General features: G+C 49.0%; 1 pseudogene; it reads left to right on the forward strand.

Moving 5' to 3' along the window:
- Positions 1-324: 324 nt before the first annotated feature.
- LOC125711304 (germinal-center associated nuclear protein-like) lies at positions 325-9,798 on the forward strand (annotated as a pseudogene).
- The last annotated feature ends 8,118 nt before the right edge of the window (positions 9,799-17,916 follow it).

Consider the following 17,916-nt stretch of genomic DNA (forward strand, 5'->3'; position numbering starts at 1 on the left):
CAGCACCCTCCGTTGGTGCTGGCAGTGGCCTGGGTGGGGGGACCTCCCAGGCCGCCTCTGTCTCCAGGTACTCTGCCTCTAGCCTCCATGAGCCCCGGCCACTGTTTGGTGCTGTCAGCTTTGGTCCGCTAAAACCCAAGACTGACGCTGGGGTTGTGTCTGGTGAGGTCCGTGGGGGGGGGCGGTGAGGGGGAGAATGCAGGGGAGGCAGCGGCTAAGGGTACCAAGCGGAAGGAGGAGATGGTGGAGCATTTATCAGAGGAGCCCCAAGTTGGTGCTGACTCCGCCCCCAGGCACCCTCCCAAGAGGCCCCTGGTCCGGGGCCGGGGGCCTGTCAGCAGCATCTTTCGCAGTGCCTTGACCAGCATCCTGAAGACACCGGCCCTACAGACCCGGCGAGAGCCGAAGAGGAGTGAGGAGCCACAGCCAGACTGGGGGGAGGCGGAGCACCAGGGTTCGATGGCACCGACCACCAGCCACTCACCCTCAACGCCGCCAAGGTCACAGGCCCCAACCCGGGAGGTCCTTGAGAGGGCGGAGGAGTTGGGTGAGTACTCCCAGGAAGAAGCACATTGGGTTCGAAGCCAAGTATAGTCTGAAAAACTGAACTCTGTGACACTTGCCACAGATCCCGAAACTGAGGCAGCATCAACAGTGAGACGTGCCCGCCGCCTGGACAGCACAGACAGCCTGGGGGGGATGTCACCCTCCGAAGCCATGGTGCTCCAATGCAAGAACATTCCAGCCAGTCTTAACAGCAAGGACATCCTGGGGGAACATTTCCGCCAGTTCGGACGTGTGCAGCGGATCTTCTGCAGGCCCCAGAAGAACCTGGCCATAGTGCACTTCCACGACCATGTGAGCAATGGCTTTGCACACCTTTGGGGGGGGGGGCTTGGTCGCTGTACTCATTAGGCTGTGCTCTCGTCCATGATCTCCCGGGCTTTCCTCACTGACTTTTGGTATCTTTCAGGCTTCTGCTGCCAAAGCCAAGAAGAAGGGCAAACTGCTGCGCAGGCATGAGCTCACCATCTTCTGGCAGAGGAAGAAGCAGAGTGAGTGACTATTACGGTGCTCTCTATCTGTGCATCGAGCCAAGGCCAGGGCGGGGTCTTTGTGACTCGTTGCAGCCTTTCATTCCCATGTCAGCTGTTTCGATGAACTGGTTCTGTGTGTCTCTTAGGTCCAGGAGAGAAGGGCCAAAGGCCTCCAGATGACCCTGATCCTCAGAGCCAGGCAGGAGGCTTTGAGTCAGCCCCTGTCTGCAAAGCCCTCTCCAAATCCACCTCCGGCTGGTCCTCCAGCTCATCCCTATCCAGAGGGTAATCTTGTCTTTAAATCATTCTCTTACCGTAAGAGTAAATAACTCAATTTTACAATAAGATGGCCGGGTCTTTATTAAATTAAGTTAGGGAAGAAAATCACCTTTTTGAAACCCAATGCAAGTTCTTTAAAAAAAAATAAAAATCTGGATCACTCTGGTTTTTTATTATGTATACATTTTGTTTGTTTTTTTTCCAAGCAGCTTGAGTTATGTTAGGTCATCTGGTAAAGAAACTCTTTACCTCAGGCTCGGATTCGTGACATTAAAGTCAAACTGAGTTCTTTGGCTGCTATGCCCCCTACTGGCCAGGTGTTCAAAGGAGCCCAGGTTTTGCCAGCTTTTAGAAGCTCTTCAGCCTTTGGTCTGTCCCTCTCAGGTCACCAGCCAAGAAACCCCTGGCGACAAAGGCCCTGCAGTTTGAGAGTGAGCCGCAGATGGAGCCCAGCCCAGACGGCCTCGAATCCGAACATCTAGCCAGCAGCCTCCCCTCTCCCCTCTTCCACCTGATTGGCCAGGTAGCTGAAACCGCAGAGGAGAAGTATCGTCTGCTAGAGCAGCGGGACAAGATCCTGCGACAGGGTAGGTCCCCCTAGGGTCACGTTGCTGAGCCACCCCCCCCTCCCACCCCAAAGTGAATCGCCAGCTGACACGGTCTCCTCTGGCACAGCTCGGCCCAAGAGGACCGACCTGGATCTGTCCAAGGTGTTTGTGGGTACGTGTCCTGACATGTGTCCGGAGAAGGAGCGTTACATGAGGGAGACCCGGAACCAACTGAGCTCTTTTGAGGTCATCCCCAACACGGAGAAGGTATCACCACCCCTGCCCCTCTTTCCTAATGCTTCCCCCTCCCCGCCATGAATTGACAGACCACAGGCTGCAAATCACCCTCTGCACCCCACGCAGGTGGACCACACTGCTGCCATTAAGGAGTACAGCAGGTCCTCTGCTGACCAGGAGGAGCCCCTCCCCCATGAACTGCGGCCAATTACTGTGCTGAACATGACCATGAACTACCTGGTTACCCAGGTCATGGACCAGGGTGAGGACAACTACCGTGACTGGTATGACTTTGTGTGGAACCGCACACGAGGTATCCGGAAGGTGAGCAACATTAGTCCGTGTCTCATTATTCCTGTGCCCTGCGGGCCTCGCCCTGATCCTTTTTCTGGGCCATCTGCAGGATATCACTCAGCAGCACCTGTGCGACCCGCTTACGGTGTCCCTTATTGAAAAGTGCGCCCGCTTCCACATCCACTGCGCACACCACCTGTGCCAGGAGCCCATGATGTCCTTTGATGCTAAGATCAACAATGAAAACCTGACCAAATGCCTGCAGAGCCTCAAGGAGATGTACCAGGACCTGGCCAGCAAGAACATCTACTGCCCTCATGAGGCAGAGTTTCGGCAGTACAGCGTGCTCCTGAAGCTCAATGATGGAGACATCCTCCGGTGGGTGGCTGGCCGGCAGTCGGTGTCCCGTGTCACCGTGGCACCTCTCCAGCTGACATTTCATTCCCTCCCTACCTGCAGGGAGGTGCAGCAATTCCGGGCGGAGCTCCGAAACTCTCCGGAGGTGAAGTTTGCCGTCCAGGCCTTTGCCGCTGTCAACAGCAACAACTTCGTGAGGTTCTTCAAGCTGGTCAAGGTGGCCTCGTATCTGGCTGGTTGCATCTTGCACCGCTACTTCGACCAGGTGGGGGAGCCGTTGCTCCGCTCCCTACATCCTCATCAGCCCCAATACCTCACTTACCTGGACCGCTCTGGTGCCCCCTACAGGTGCGCCGTGAGGCTCTGCGGGCCCTGAATGTGGCCTACAGCTCCCGTGGTTCCACCACATTCCCGGTCGAAGACCTGGTCCGGATGCTCATGTTCCAGAATGCCGGCGAGGCTTCGGACCTCGCGCTGCAGTATGGGCTCGCGGTCGATGCAGGGTAAGGCTGGGCTGTGCTTCGTTGTCCCTTTTGTGTTGGGGGCAGGGTGGCTTATCTCTGATGGGGGTGCTAATCTATGATGGGTGGTATATTTTATTGAAGCTCTGCCCTCCCCCTAGCATGGTGGAGCTAAGCCGGACAGCGTACCAGGAGCCTGAGATCCAGCCACGTCCAAAGCGCTCTGTGGCCATCGCAAGGAAGCGGGAGGTGCTGGTGGGCCAAGTGGTCAACGGCGCGCCACTGCCCAACCCACCCCAACACACACTCGTCAACAGCTTTGACAGCCGCAACAAGTACCGTGGGGATGGGCAGCCAGCGGAGGCAGGCAGTGTGCCCAGGGCTGGTGCGTCTGCACTCCACCTTCCGCTAACTGTTACGCTTCGTCCACCTTCTGGCCTCTGATTGTAATTTTGTCATTTTTCCTGCCCACGCTGTAGCAGCCTCCCCTCAGAGGCCCCCCATTGAGCTGGATGCGCGGGCCCTCCAGCACCGATCCAAGATGCCGAGCGACCCAGCGGAGTCAGCTGGCCTCCCTGGTAGAGAGGAGAGTGGAGCACTTGGGGCATCTCCGTCGGAGGCACCACCAGTCGCCCCACCTACGCCTCCCCCACCGGAGCCCGTTTACACAGAGCAGGTGATAGATTGCTCATTGCTGCGTGTCAACCCAGTAGCAGTGTGTTGGTATTGCCATAGTAATGACAAATAACCCCCCCCCCCCCTTGCAGGACATCGCCACGGAGGTAGAGGCCATGCTGGAGGAGGTAGTGCAGGCCGAGGTGGCTGACGTGGCTGCCACCGGAGCCGAGTACATCTCTGCTGCACTCAGGTAGGAGCGTGAGCCAGATAGGGAGCAGTGGCCTCTAGAGGGTTGTCACACTCAACCAACACCAGTTTGGTGATGTGGATGGGTTGTTGCAGCATGTGCAACGGCCAGGTGGAGGCAGTGCTGAGTGAGGTGGTGGAGCAGATGCTGCGGGAGGTTTCTGCTGCCGAGATCCAGGCAGAGAGGGAGCATATCGCTGAGGAGAAGCGCAGGATGGAGGAAGCCAGGTAGGCCTCACCTGTCTGGGCTGGGGAGGAGGGGTGGGTGCATTTTGAGGGGATGTGCCATCTGATGGGCCTGTCTCTGTCAGGAGAAAGCAGGAACACGAGGAGCTCCTGGCCCGGCTCAGCAAGACACTGTGTGCCGAGATCACACAGGAGGTGCTGCGCGACTGCATCGTGGAGACTGCCTCAACAGAGATCAGGTACTGGTGAGCCAAGGGGGATCAGAGGTCATAGAGAGTGTTCAGATAACTGTATATAGGCTGAACGCATGCCCCTTCGTGCCAGGCGTGCCCAAGAAGAGCAGGCAGAATGTGTGGCTCGCAGCTCACAAGACGTGTGTGAGGTACTGCTGGAGGAGACGCTGTGTGGTGAGCTCACCCTGCTGGCCCAAGACGTCCTGGAAGCAGAGCTTCTGAGTATACGCAGGTTCATCAAAAGGTAAGGGGCAGTGGTAAGGGGACCAGATATTTTGCCCACATGCTCGCCGACAACCGGGCTTCACCCTGTGCATGTGTTGCAGGTGGCGTGATGTGGTGGCCGTGCGCAGGCAGCTGAAGCGACAGATGCGTGATTTTCCTGCTGCCCCTGGCTGTGTGGACCCCCGCTTCAGGCTGCAGGCCTTGGCCCCCAGTGCCCCCCCCCTCACCCTGCCTGGACAGGCTGGCCCGGGGCGTGGTCAACCTGGGGCACGCTGGGGACCTCTCTGTTTCCTGCACCAGGTACATCTCTCTCACAGCATAATAATGCTGACATAATATTCATAATAGAGGTGCACCGATCCCACTTTTTCAGTGCCAATATAATCCTGATACCTGAACATAAGGTATTGGCTGATTATGAGTATGATCCAGTACCAAAGCTCTTTTTTTTTTTTCCAAGCTAGTAAATACAAATGGAAAAGAAGTTTTAATTAGCCCACAAGAAACATACATAAGATACTGTTCCACCTCTTTTGTGCATCTTGTATTGAGCATTTTTGAGACATTTTGCAGTTGTTTGAATATCTTCACAAGTACACCCAAGTGGCATGCGTCACTTTTCACTGTGATAGCAGCACCTCGTGTATCAAGCTATAGCGAGTGCGCAAAACAGCCCAAGCTGGCTTCCAAATCCATCGCTTTTTTTCATATTACTTGCATTGCCTTAATTGAGTGCACTATTAGTGGGATTTTCCACTGAATGTTACTTTGTTTTTACAAAGATCGCAAATCGCTGTGCTACTGGTTGTTTCAAGCATAAAATTCTTCCAGGTTTTAGACATGTTAGTTTGCTTCGCAAGCATGCAAGTTGCATTTGCTACCATCACCTGATCCTTCCACTACAAAGGACATGCACATGACGTCATAGCAGGGGAAGTCACTGCACTCACACACACTGAGTGTCAAAAAACCGAGGAAGCGTTAACGTTCAGCTTGAATGCCACAAAAAATAAAAAAGGGGGGAAAGCTGTTGTGCGATTTGATTGTACCACTCAGTATAAGAAGAAATAGACTGGCAATAACTAAATAATTATTGAACATGGATCGGTCACATGTGGCCGATGTCCGATCCGTCTGATTAGGTATCTTGAATATTGGATCGGGGCACCTCTGCTGAATTAGACAGTACTTCCCAAAATGACTTCCGTCCTGTCCGTTTATTTTGCTGGCCATTGATTTGCTGTAGTGTTAAGTGTACCGATGCTGACACTCTGCTGCCTTCTGCAGGTTGGCGAAGATGCGAAGGGAAACCGAGCATCAGATGAAGGTCCACTTGTTCTACCAGCAGCTCCTGAGGTATGGTGCTACTGTAGAGTAGCTGTTAGCCATCCATCACTCTCCATGTGCTCATCTACATCTCCATCCACTTCAGCGAATCTGTGTGGGGGCCACTGGACCTGCTCAGTCTGGTGGCAGCAAGCGTCTCGAACCCATCTGACACAATCTTCTGGAAGGCAGCCCTCTTGTTGCCAAGTGATCATGAAAGAGATGCCAGTGTTGCTAACCAGTAAGTGGGGGAACTGGGTGTCGTTCGGGGAGGGATTGGGTGTTAGTTGGGTTTAGAGGTCCTGGAGCTTACATTTGTGCCCCCCTCCCATCTCTGATGCAGGATTTTGACAGAATGGCTGGAGTCCAAATTCGGTAACTCGGAGAAGCAAGAACACAGGGAGATGGTCCCCAACGGACACATGCAAACCTTGAGCATCAGCAGCGGCCTGCGGAGCGTGGGGGAGCGCATGCACACAGTGCACGTGTGTGTGAAGGTGTGGCAGATAGGGGGGAACTTGCCGATGAATATCGACAGGCTTCATGCCCCTGTGTTGCATGTTCTGTCATTAATGTTAGTCTAGCATAGCTTAACATAGCCTAGCATAGTCTGGCACTATGTGATATTAGCAGGTCCTGTGGTAATACAGATGTTTGCGAAGGGTGCAAGTGCAGGAAGTGAGGCCATGTTTCTCACTGTGGGTCAGGTGGCCCGCGGGCCCCTCAGCGAGGAAGGCCAGTTGGCATTGGAGAAGCGGAAGGGGCTGATGGGCATGGGCGCCCTGCTGATGCTGCTGCCCTCGGCAGTCAGTCCCGGGGCTGATGAGGAAGACGGGGACATCTTCCTGTTATCCGCCCTGCTGCAGCTCCGGCAGATCCAGCAGGCTAATGCCTGGCCACAGGCCCTTCCTCTGGTGGTGGTGGTCCCAGGGCAGGCTGGGCACAGGGCCAGCGATGAACGGCTAGAGGAAGGTGTGACACTAACCGTGTCTATGACAACAGGTGTCGCGTGGGATTCGCTTACTTTACTTATAGCATTTCTCTTGAGGCTATGTTTACGTATGCAGAGCTAATACAGTTGGTTTGTTCCTCCTGTCTGACCATCGGTTTCCTTTCCTTGTAAGACCTGATGCTTCAGACACTCATTGAGGAAGGTTTGATTTCAGAGTACATGTTCGTCCATATCCCCGAGACCACGAACGAACCCCAAGGATCCGAGCAGGTGAGTGTGCATGTTGTCGCTGGCCTCGGTAAGATTGAACCATCCCATTGACTATCACCCCCGTATCCCCGCAGATCCGCCATGCCGTCAGGTGGCTCGCTGCCCGCTCCACGGCACCAGCCCGGCTCGTCTCGCAGACGTTGGTGCAGGTTGTGGAGGCCGGGCTCTGCCGCGAGTTTGCTGGTAGGCTTCACCGTGATCGGAGGGACCGTGACATGGCGGGACTGCCCTCCCAGGGCCCTGCACCCGTCATCGGCCTCTACAACACTGTCCTGGCTTTCTTGGCTGGCCTTGTGTCGTCCCCGAGTCTGGCTGGCCTCTCCTGGCCCGTGGCAGAGTTCTCGGTGCCAGGGGGTGGTGACTGCCTACCACATCTGCTCTGGAACTCGGCTGAGCACCTGGAGTGGCTCCAGGGGGCAGTCCTGAGCCTGCGGCTGCCCGACTGGCCGCTGCCAGCCGTGGGGGGTATGTCCATGCCTCAGATTCGGAATTCGGATTTCTTGCTAAGTGGCTGCTTCTTAGTCTGTTTCCTTAAATTTCTGCTGCTGCCACCGCTCCCCCCACCCAGCTCCTTGGAGCCAGCTGGTTGCCTCCATCTTCCAGTACGTATCTCAAATCCCATGGTCCCGCCACAGCCAGCCACTCCTTATGTCCCAGTTGGAGAACCTTTTGGAGAGGCTGCGTCAGGACTGTGTGGGCCGAGGTGGGGGGCCGGACAAGGAGCCCACTTTCTGGGAGGTGCCCTGGGACGAAATTGTCATGCTCTGTGTAGAGCACCAACTCCTGGACTGGAACCCTCCTGGGTGCCCCGTGAGTGAAGGTGAGGGGGGTGGGGTGGGTCTGACGTTTGGGGGGGCCTACTGGGGATGCCATGCAGGTGTGAACCTATCCCACCATCTTCAGATGTCATCAGTGACGACGGAGAAATCCCGGTGTATTTCCTGAGCGATGGGCTGCAGGGCTTCATACCGCCGTCCTGCTGGGTGGATGCCGTAAAGCAGACGCACAGGGACAAGCAGCAGGGGAAGGCAGGGTAAGAGCCAGCCAGCCATGTAAATCTAACACATTCCAGATAGACTGTTAACAGTGACCTGCAGATTTAATGAATATTATTTACTATTAAATGGAAGAAGAGGGAAAGCCATCAGCTTCCAGTCTTGCTCATATCCCCAAGAGTGGTGTACAATACTGGCTTCTTATCCAAAGTCTCTGCCATTGCAGGTGTCACCAGAGCATGTGGCCTCATCCTCGAATGGCCAGGCCACGTCTTCAACAGAAGCTGTTTCACAGCATGGTTGAGGACCCTGAGTCCGGATCCGGTGTTGCCCCTGTTTTGGATGCTGCCTCCAGCCCCCAGGACCTCCTGGCTCGCATTGAGGAGGAGAAAGAACAGAGCCGCAGGTCTGACAGAGAACAGACATGCTACACACGTGTACTCTCTCATGTGAGTTGTGGCATAAACATTGAGCCATTTCCTGTTTGACTTGGATCTGCAGGTTCGAGGACCAGCTGCGTACCTGGCTTGACGTCGAGTCCCTGGGCCCTTCCTCTTCCTCCTCACCACTTTTCTTGCCTTCTTCGTTACTGTCTGTACCGGAGATCGTAGTGCCCTCCCCAAAGATGGCTGCCCCACCTGCACTTGCCCTGGTATTGACCCTGTGCTACACAGTTGCTCACATTTTAAGACCCCAAGTACCCTGTGCTCATCAGTTGAGACTGTTTCTGTGCCCATTTTTGTAGCAGAAGGAGCGCAGTGTCCGCAGTGACCAGGCCAGGGGAGCTGCCAGTTCTATGGCGAGGCGTCTACAGGAGCTGGAGCAGCTGATCTCTGCAAGCCGGGAGGAGGAGCTCGCATGTGAGCTGAAGCTAAGCTGCCTTCTGGACATTGTTGATGACTGAGTGTCATGTGACCCACCTGATGTCTGCCGTTGACTGCCACAAGTTGTCTCTCTTATGCCTGATTTCTGCAGTATATTTAGTTGTGTGGTACTTGTGCATATATTGCTTTGAAGAGTATGATGTACAGTAATTTACACAACATTGGGAGTGTTGTAACTGGGGGGAAAACATGTCATAGGAAATGGACAGTTTTTTAGGGTTTTTTTTTGTGCAAATTTTAAATATTAAAATGTTATTGTATTTAGAAACCCATGGCTATTTCTTTGTTTTTTTTCCATCATGAAACTTTGTTTATTGTACTTTTAAATTGAATCACAATTTGCTGCAGAATCTTTAAAACCTGTGACGTTATTTGCCCATATTAGACACTCATACGTGGGGTTGTTACTGCTGTTTCTTTAACCTTGTGTATTGTTGGTCAAAATTAACAATTTAGGTAATATCTGCATTGTACACCATTGCAAAAGTATGTCTTTTTTTAGATTCTTAAAGAAAGTTCATGTAATTGAACTGAAGATCACAGCAGTTCACTAAGCAGTCTGTATTTTTCTTGTACACCTGTATATTTTTAATATCAAACATATGCATTACTTTATGATGCTCATGAAAACATCACCCTGCTTTATTCTTTCGTGGGCTTGAGGTACAGTACTGTATGCAGTTATTTTTAATATTACTGTACTATAATGTTCTGTAGTATTACTCACACCAATAAATTTGACTTTAAGACTGACTTAGGATGGATCTTCTATTCTGGGGACTTCCTGTATTCTGTATGATGTTCATTATGAACTGCTTCCTCTGATAGTTTTCTGCTTGTTGAAATAATGTCTACCTGCCCCTGCGCTCACTGTCATGTAATTCTGTTATGCACTTTTAAATGCAAGGAGCAGATAATCCCTCCCCCCCCCCCCCCCCCTGCTGACTGTTCCAAATCATGGGTGCATGTTACAAGTGCGGAACATATTTTAACTTGGTACTAACTTAGCATCATATTTGATCTGATTCGACTGAATATTCCAGGTTTCCATCTCTCATGCATCTGGTGTGAGGTGTTTTCAGACTCTCAGGCTGGCGCAAAGAAATCTTACGGCAAGTCTATTTTACACTAGTATAAACGTAAAATCAGCTACACCAAAGGCGTTAGAGTAGTTTGCAAAACCTACAGACTATTTAAAAGGTAACACAACTGTTGCATACGTTTTATATGCGTGTTATCTGGGTGTGCAGACTTGTGGCGAATTGAACGTCTCACTCCGGTCAGCTGAGCAAAGTTGGTAACCTTGGTATTGTGTGTAGGAAATTCGGTATAACTATAATTTCGTTCTCCATTTGCATGCCCGAAGAGTCTTTAAGTGTTATGTAGTTTTGCCTGAAACGCAACAATAAAACAAAGCAATTAAAGCCAATCATTTGCTCAAATGCTGCTGTGGTGATTGAAGAACTTTTGTCGGAAGTGGGATTCGAACCTACGGCTTACTTCGGAAAACAGAATATCCCTTGCGTCCGAAGGCCAGTTACGTCGTGCGTGGTGTCTGAGACCGCTCGGCCATGCGGCAGTTTCCCGTTAAACCGTAAGGAGTAGGTTAAGTCCAGCCTTGGCCTCCAAGCTGACGTTTTTCTACATATGTGCTTGTGTATCATGGACAGTAAGAGGGGGCAGGCAAGGAGAGAATTTCTCTCTTTGGGGATCAATAGAGTGTTATTATTATAACGTCTAAAAAGTATGATGGTCTGTCGATGAATCAATAAGAAAATAAATGAAGTCGTTTTCGCGAACACGCTGGTAAAGCCAGGGGCCGGACCGACTGTAGGGGGCGTGGCCAGAGACTGCCTGCTGACCATAGCTGTCAAGTCTCCCGTTTTGGCCGGGAAACTACCGTATTTTACTTCTCTTTCCCGCCGTCCTCCCGTATTAGTATTTTCCCGTAAATCTCCCGTATAATAATATATATATATATATTTAAAAATTCTTCTGCCTCTCCAAACTGAACTGTCAGTAGCCTCGCGACAACTGCCACCTGCATAGCCTGGGTGGCAGTTATCGCGAGATTAGTGCCAACAGCGGGAACGAGAAAGGAGAGAGATGGATGGATGGATGTGTAGAAGGAGAAGGCGTCCCTGCCAAGAAACAAAGAAGTCATGTAAATACATCGGAAAATGGGACGACGAATTTACTTTCCTAAAGAGGAGCAGGATGGGGCACAGTCACGCGTTCTGTAAGATTTGTAAATGCGATTTTAGTGTCTCCCACGGGGAAGGAACGATGTCAGTCGGCATGAAAAATCCAAGTCATTAGTGAATGACAGAGAGCCGCATGAGTGAACATGAAAAATTTGTAGAAAATGCGCAATGAAAATAAAATGTAAATGACAAATGGTTATTTTATATTTCTTGTACACCTGTCTTAAAATGTAAGGGATACTGGAGCCTGGTTGCGGTGGTGGGATGGCTCTCGGCGGGTGCCGGAAAATTTCCTTTATTTTCAAATCCAAACCTTGACAGGTATGCTGCTGACTGTTCCAAATCATGGGTGCATGTTATAAGTGCGGAACATATTTTAACTTAGTACTAACTTAGCATCATATTTGATCTGATTCGACTGAATATTCCAGGTTTCCATCTCTCATGCATCTGGTGTGAGGTGTTTTCAGACTCTCAGGCTGGCGCAAAGAAATCTTACGGCAAGTCTATTTTACACTAGTATAAACGTAAAATCAGCGACACCAAAGGCGTTAGAGTAGTTTGCAAAACCTACAGACTATTTAAAAGGTAACACAACTGTTGCATACATTTTATATGCGTGTTATCTGGGTGTGCAGACTTGTGGCGAATTGAACGTCTCACTCCGGTCAGCTGAGCAAAGTTGGTAACCTTGGTATTGTGTGTAGGAGATTCGGTATAACTATAATTTCGTTCTCCATTTGCATGCCCGAAGTGTCTTTAAGTGTTATGTAGTTTTGCCTGAAACGCAACAATAAAACAAAGCAATTAAAGCCAATCAGTTGCTCAAATGCTGCTGTGGTGATTGAAGAACTTTTGTCGGAAGTGGGATTCGAACCTACGGCTTACTTCGGAGAACAGAATATCCCTTGCGTCGGAAGGCCAGTTACGTCGTGCGTGGTGTCTGAGACCGCTCGGCCATGCGGCAGTTTCCCGTTAAACCGTAAGGAGTAGGTTAAGTCCAGCCTTGGCCTCCAAGCTGACGTTTTTCTACATATGTGCTTGTGTATCATGGACAGTAAGAGGGGGCAGGCAAGGAGAGAATTTCTCTCTTTGGGGATCAATAGAGTGTTATTATTATAACGTCTAAAAAGTATGATGGTCTGTCGATAAATCAATAAGAAAATAAATGAAGTCGTTTTCGCGAACACGCTGGTAAAGCCAGGGGCCGGACCGACTGTAGGGGGCGTGGCCAGAGACTGCCTGCTGACCATAGCTGTCAAGTCTCCCGTTTTGGCCGGGAAACTACCGTATTTTACTTCTCTTTCCCGCCGTCCTCCCGTATTAGTATTTTCCCGTAAATCTCCCGTATAATAATATATATATATATTTAAAAATTCTTCTGCCTCTCCAAACTGAACTGTCAGTAGCCTCGCGAGAACTGCCACCTGCATAGCCTGGGTGGCAGTTATCGCGAGATTAGTGCCAACAGCGGGAACGAGAAAGGAGAGAGATGGATGGATGGATGTGTAGAAGGAGAAGGCGTCCCTGCCAAGAAACAAAGAAGTCATGTAAATACATCGGAAAATGGGACGACGAATTTACTTTCCTAAAGAGGAGCAGGATGGGGCACAGTCACGCGTTCTGTAAGATTTGTAAATGCGATTTTAGTGTCTCCCACGGGAAAGGAACGATGTCAGTCGGCATGAAAAATCCAAGTCATTAGTGAATGACAGAGAGCCGCATGAGTGAACATGAAAAATTAATAGAAAATGTGCAATGAAAATAAAATGTAAATGACAAATGGTTATTTTATATTTCTTGTACACCTGTCTTAAAATGTAAGGGATACTGGAGCCTGGTTGCGGTGGTGGGATGGCTCTCGGCGGGTGCCGGAAAATTTCCTTTATTTTCAAATCCAAACCTTGACAGGTATGCTGCTGACTGTTCCAAATCATGGGTGCATGTTACAAGTGCGGAACATATTTTAACTTAGTACTAACTTAGCATCATATTTGATCTGATTCGACTGAATATTCCAGGTTTCCATCTCTCATGCATCTGGTGTGAGGTGTTTTCAGACTCTCAGGCTGGCGCAAAGAAATCTTACGGCAAGTCTATTTTACACTAGTATAAACGTAAAATCAGCGACACCAAAGGCGTTAGAGTAGTTTGCAAAACCTACAGACTATTTAAAAGGTAACACAACTGTTGCATACGTTTTATATGCGTGTTATCTGGGTGTGCAGACTTGTGGCGAATTGAACGTCTCACTCCGGTCAGCTGAGCAAAGTTGGTAACCTTGGTATTGTGTGTAGGAGATTCGGTATAACTATAATTTCGTTCTCCATTTGCATGCCCGAAGTGTCTTTAAGTGTTATGTAGTTTTGCCTGAAACGCAACAATAAAACAAAGCAATTAAAGCCAATCAGTTGCTCAAATGCTGCTGTGGTGATTGAAGAACTTTTGTCGGAAGTGGGATTCGAACCCACGGCTTACTTCGGAGAACAGAATATCCCTTGCGTCAGAAGGCCAGTTACGTCGTGCGTGGTGTCTGAGACCGCTCGGCCATGCGGCAGTTTCCCGTTAAACCGTAAGGAGTAGGTTAAGTCCAGCCTTGGCCTCCAAGCTGACGTTTTTCTACATATGTGCTTGTGTATCATGGACAGTAAGAGGAGGCAGGCAAGGAGAGAATTTCTCTCTTTGGGGATCAATAGAGTGTTATTATTATAACGTCTAAAAAGTATGATGGTCTGTCGATGAATCAATAAGAAAATAAATGAAGTCGTTTTCGCGAACACGCTGGTAAAGCCAGGGGCCGGACCGACTGTAGGGGGCGTGGCCAGAGACTGCCTGCTGACCATAGCTGTCAAGTCTCCCGTTTTGGCCGGGAAACTACCGTATTTTACTTCTCTTTCCCGCCGTCCTCCCGTATTAGTATTTTCCCGTAAATCTCCCGTATAATAATATATATATATATATTTAAAAATTCTTCTGCCTCTCCAAACTGAACTGTCAGTAGCCTCGCGACAACTGCCACCTGCATAGCCTGGGTGGCAGTTATCGCGAGATTAGTCCCAACAGCGGGAACGAGAAAGGAGAGAGATGGATGGATGGATGGATGGATGTGTAGAAGGAGAAGGCGTCCCTGCCAAGAAACAAAGAAGTCATGTAAATACATCGGAAAATGGGACGACGAATTTACTTTCCTAAAGAGGAGCAGGATGGGGCACAGTCACGCGTTCTGTAAGATTTGTAAATACGATTTTAGTGTCTCCCACGGGGAAGGAACGATGTCAGTCGGCATGAAAAATCCAAGTCATTAGTGAATGACAGAGAGCCGCATGAGTGAACATGAAAAATTAATAGAAAATGTGCAATGAAAATAAAATGTAAATGACAAATGGTTATTTTATATTTCTTGTACACCTGTCTTAAAATGTAAGGGATACTGGAGCCTGGTTGCGGTGGTGGGATGGCTCTCGGCGGGTGCCGGAAAATTTCCTTTATTTTCAAATCCAAACCTTGACAGGTATGCTGCTGACTGTTCCAAATCATGGGTGCATGTTACAAGTGCGGAACATATTTTAACTTAGTACTAACTTAGCATCATATTTGATCTGATTCGACTGAATATTCCAGGTTTCCATCTCTCATGCATCTGGTGTGAGGTGTTTTCAGACTCTCAGGCTGGCGCAAAGAAATCTTACGGCAAGTCTATTTTACACTAGTATAAACGTAAAATCAGCGACACCAAAGGCGTTAGAGTAGTTTGCAAAACCTACAGACTATTTAAAAGGTAACACAACTGTTGCATACGTTTTATATGCGTGTTATCTGGGTGTGCAGACTTGTGGCGAATTGAACGTCTCACTCCGGTCAGCTGAGCAAAGTTGGTAACCTTGGTATTGTGTGTAGGAGATTCGGTATAACTATAATTTCGTTCTCCATTTGCATGCCCGAAGTGTCTTTAAGTGTTATGTAGTTTTGCCTGAAACGCAACAATAAAACAAAGCAATTAAAGCCAATTAGTTGCTCAAATGCTGCTGTGGTGATTGAAGAACTTTTGTCGGAAGTGGGATTCGAACCCACGGCTTACTTCGGAGAACAGAATATCCCTTGCGTCGGAAGGCCAGTTACGTCGTGCGTGGTGTCTGAGACCGCTCGGCCATGCGGCAGTTTCCCGTTAAACCGTAAGGAGTAGGTTAAGTCCAGCCTTGGCTTCCAAGCTGACGTTTTTCTACATATGTGCTTGTGTATCATGGACAGTAAGAGGGGGCAGGCGAGGAGAGAATTTCTCTCTTTGGGGATCAATAGAGTGTTGTTATTATAACGTCTAAAACGTATGATGGTCTGTCGATAAATCAATAACAATATGAATGAAGTCAATGTTTATCTAAAGAAATCAGAATGACAGTATATGTTATTTAACAACCTGAACACAACACGAAACGTTAGCAGTAACATATGATGCTCTGCTGCCTTCAGTGAAAGTCCTGACATAATGTCTTTTAACATTTGCTTTCATAGCGCTGTTCTACATTAAACATTTTGAAACGAAGCAGCCGAACTCGTGCCAGTGGTACGAAACGCGTCGAAGTTTCCCGACTAGACGCTGGAAAAGGCAAGGGCCGGACTGACTGTAGGGGGCGTGGCCAGAGACAGCCTGGCCACTGTTCCAAATCATGGGTGCATGTTACAAGTCCGGAACATATTTTAACTTAGTACTAACTTAGCATCATATTTGATCTAATTCAACTGAATATCCCAGGTTTCCATCTCTCATGCATCTGGTGTGACGTGTTTTCAGACTCTCAGGCTGGCGCAAAGAAATCTTACGGGAATTGAACGTCTCACTCCGGTCAGCTGAGCAAAGTTGGTAACCTTGGTATTGTGTGTAGGAGATTGGGTATAACTATAATTTCGTTCTCCATTTACATGCCGGAAGTGTCTTTAAGTGTTATGTAGTTTTGCCTGAAACGCAAAAATAAAACAAAGCAATTAAAGCCAAGCAGTTGCTCAAATTCTGCTGTAGCGATTGAAGAACTTTTGTCGGAAGTTGGATTCGAACCCACGCCTTACTTCGGAGAACAGAATACACCTTACTTTGAAAGGCCATTTAGGCTGCGTGGGAGGCTTGAGACCGCTCGGCCATGGGGCAGTTTCCAGTTGAACCCTAAAGAGTAGGTTAAGTCCAGCCTTGGCTTCCAAGCTGACGTTTTTCTACATATGTGCTTGTGTATCATGGACAGTAAGAGGGGGCAGGCAAGGAGAGAATTTCTCTCTTTGGGGATCAATAGAGTGTTGTTATTATAACGTCTAAAACGTATGATGGTCTGTCGATAAATCAATAACAATATGAATGAAGTCAATGTTTATCTAGAGAAATCAGAATGACAGTATATGTTATTTAACAACCTGAACACAACACGAAACGTTAGCAGTAACATATGATGCTCTGCTGCCTTCAGTGAAAGTCCTGACATAATGTCTTTTAACATTTGCTTTCATAGCGCTGTTCTACATTAAACATTTTGAAACGAAGCAGCCGAACTCGTGCCAGCGGTACGAAACGCGTCGAAGTTTCCCGACTAGACGCTGGAAAAGGCAAGGGCCGGACTGACTGTAGGGGGCGTGGCCAGAGACAGCCTGGCCACTGTTCCAAATCATGGGTGCATGTTACAAGTCCGGAACATATTTTAACTTAGTACTAACTTAGCATCATATTTGATCTAATTCAACTGAATATCCCAGGTTTCCATCTCTCATGCATCTGGTGTGACGTGTTTTCAGACTCTCAGGCTGGCGCAAAGAAATCTTACGGGAATTGAACGTCTCACTCCGGTCAGCTGAGCAAAGTTGGTAACCTTGGTATTGTGTGTAGGAGATTCGGTATAACTATAATTTCGTTCTCCATTTACATGCCGGAAGTGTCTTTAAGTGTTATGTAGTTTTGCCTGAAACGCAAAAATAAAACAAAGCAATTAAAGCCAAGCAGTTGCTCAAATTCTGCTGTAGCGATTGAAGAACTTTTGGCGGAAGTTGGATTCGAACCCACGCCTTACTTCGGAGAACAGAATACACCTTACTTTGAAAGGCCATTTAGGCTGCGTGGGAGGCTTGAGACCGCTCGGCCATGGGGCAGTTTCCAGTTGAACCCTAAAGAGTAGGTTAAGTCCAGCCTTGGCTTCCAAGCTGACGTTTTTCTACATATGTGCTTGTGTATCATGGACAGTAAGAGGGGGCAGGCAAGGAGAGAATTTCTCTCTTTGGGGATCAATAGAGTGTTGTTATTATAACGTCTAAAACGTATGATGGTCTGTCGATAAATCAATAACAATATGAATGAAGTCAATGTTTATCTAAAGAAATCAGAATGACAGTATATGTTATTTAACAACCTGAACACAACACGAAACGTTAGCAGTAACATATGATGCTCTGCTGCCTTCAGTGAAAGTCCTGACATAATGTCTTTTAACATTTGCTTTCATAGCGCTGTTCTACATTAAACATTTTGAAACGAAGCAGCCGAACTCGTGCCAGCGGTACGAAACGCGTCGAAGTTTCCCGACTAGACGCTGG

Source organism: Brienomyrus brachyistius, chromosome 17 (genome assembly GCF_023856365.1).
Source record: "Brienomyrus brachyistius isolate T26 chromosome 17, BBRACH_0.4, whole genome shotgun sequence".
In the NCBI taxonomy this organism is placed as follows: Eukaryota; Metazoa; Chordata; class Actinopteri; order Osteoglossiformes; family Mormyridae; genus Brienomyrus; species Brienomyrus brachyistius.